The 2433-nt window shown below is 41.6% G+C and overlaps 1 pseudogene; it reads left to right on the plus strand.

Annotated features, from left to right (window-relative positions):
* The first annotated feature begins 230 nt into the window (after positions 1-230).
* LOC134347341 (SWI/SNF-related matrix-associated actin-dependent regulator of chromatin subfamily A containing DEAD/H box 1-like) lies at positions 231-1749 on the plus strand (annotated as a pseudogene).
* The last annotated feature ends 684 nt before the right edge of the window (positions 1750-2433 follow it).

Below are 2433 nucleotides of genomic sequence, written 5' to 3' on the forward strand. Positions count from 1 at the left end.
AGGTGACTGTGGAGGAGATGGTGTTGCCAGTCTGAAATGACTGGGGTCTGCAACTGAGGAAATCAAAGACCTAATTGCACAAGGAGGTATCAAGGCCAAGGTCTTAGAGCGTAATGATTTGTTTAGAGGGGTTGATGGTGTTCAATCCTGATGAATGCATCCTCACTGTCCAGATGTTCCAGAGCTGAGTGAAGAGCCAATGAAATGGCATCTACTTTTCACTTGTTATGATGGTAGACAAATTCAAGTGGTTCCAAGTCACTCCTCAGGAGCTAATTTACTTCATATCCAATCTCCCAGAGCACTTCATTAAAGTGGATGTCAGTGCTAATGGATGATAGTCATTGAGGAAGATTAGCATGTTCTTCTTGGGCACAGTATAATTGAAGGCTGCTTGAAGCAGGTGAGTACCATAGACTGCCAAAGTGAGAGCTCAGTAAACACTACAGCTAGTTGATCAGCCTAATTGATTTGAGTCACAAGAGTCCACAGAAGATTATGAAAAAAGACTTGCTACTTAGAAAACTTCGCAATGAGTATCCATGTCATGACAAAAAGTAACTTAGAGAGGCCCTGAATGAATATGATTGTTCCTATCAGGAGGCCTTAGGAGCTTTGTAGGTGTTTGATAATCAAGATTCAGATGAAGTGCCATGTGTGGCAAAACATGAAAACATTAATGGAAAAGATGCCATCACAAATCTTTAAACACAGACAACAGAGATGTCAGCTCAGTTGAAACAAACTGGAACAAGAAAAGAATGGAATAATAAAAGTAAAAACCATGTTAAAGGAGAAAAAGGTAGCAGAATAATTCAGAGGGAAATTAGTGATTCTGAAGGTGTGGAATCCATTGCTTCTGGTGGTGAGAGCTCCCTTGATGAAGACTACAGTGGTGGAGTGAAGAGACTGAAAATGAATATAGGGCTAAAATTGTCAACTTCCTGCAGGGTGCCTCAGTGGATGAACTTAATCTTATTCATCAGTGTTCCTTGAGAAAAAACTCAAAAGATTATTGATCTCCAGCTACTTAGCAGTTGGGAGGCGTTGCTTAGAAGGTCTGACATGCTTTATGGTTTGTCCAAAGATCTGATATGGAACAGCAAAACAATAATCAACGAGCAGGAAGTGGCTCATCTACTTCTGACCAGGTATACAGTAATTTCCTGAAGATTAGAAAAGCAAGAGACAGAACTAACAGATGGGGAAAGCCATAGAACGATTGAACAGTCAGCAGCCAGATATCCTCAACGAAAGTATGGAGCTTTATACTTATCAATTAATTGGATTAAATTGTTTGACTTTGCTGAGTAGACACAGGGTGATTGGAATATTAGCAGATGAGATGAGCTTGAGGAAAAATGCAGGTCATATTATTCCTTGCTTATCTTTACCAAGGAGATAAAGGACCACATCCTATCATTGTACTGGCCACTACCCTAGATAAATGGATCCAAGAGCTTAAGCTGTAGTGCCCTGATCTATAGGTTCTTCTGTATTATTATTAGAAGACCAGAGAATTCTCAGATCTGATATCTTCCACAAACTTGTGAACTCCAGTGTAATAGTAAATATGTATAACTGTACAACAGGTAACACAGATTCTTGAATCTCTATTATGCAGCTTTAGATTATGAACACATGCTGAAGAGTTCAATTCATGACCAGCATCTCATAACACTTAATGCTAAATATTGCATGCTACTGACTGGGGTGCCACTTCTTCGCAATCTTCTCAAATTGGTATAAATAGAATGGAGAGTTAGAACCTTTTTCCCAGGGAGACAATGGCTAATATCAGTGGACATCCATAACAGCATAAGATTACAGAAGCAGCACTAGCCAAACTGTTCTAGTACAGCTACAACATCAGCATCTACCTGGCAATGCAGAAAATTGCCCAGGTATGTCCTTTACACAAGAAACAGGACAAGTCCAAACCAGCCAATGACTGCCCTATCAGCCTACTCTCAATCACTAGCAAAGTAATGGAAGGGTTCATCAACAGCGTTATCATGTAGCATCTACTCGGCAATAACCTGCTCACGGATGCCCAGTTTGGGTTCCATCAAGGCCTCTCAGCTCCTGACCTCATCACCTCCTTGGTCCGAACATGGAACAAACAGCTTAAATAGCAGAGGTGAGCTGAGAGTGATAGCCCTCGACATGAAGACAGCATTTGACCAAGTATGCCTTCAGGGTGGCCTAGCTAAAATGGAGTCAATGGGAATTAGGGGGGGAAACCGTCCATTGGTTGGAATCATACCTGACACAAAGGAAGATGGTTGTGGTGGATGGAGGTCAATCATCTCATCCTCAGGATATCACTGCAGGAGTTCCTCAGGGAAGTATCCTAGGTCGAACCATCTCTAGCTGCTTCATTACCTTCCTTCCGTCATAAGGTGGGAAGTGGGGATGTTCGCAGATGACTGC

This window comes from Mobula hypostoma, chromosome 5, assembly GCF_963921235.1.
Source record: "Mobula hypostoma chromosome 5, sMobHyp1.1, whole genome shotgun sequence".
NCBI classification, from domain to species: domain Eukaryota; kingdom Metazoa; phylum Chordata; class Chondrichthyes; order Myliobatiformes; family Myliobatidae; genus Mobula; species Mobula hypostoma.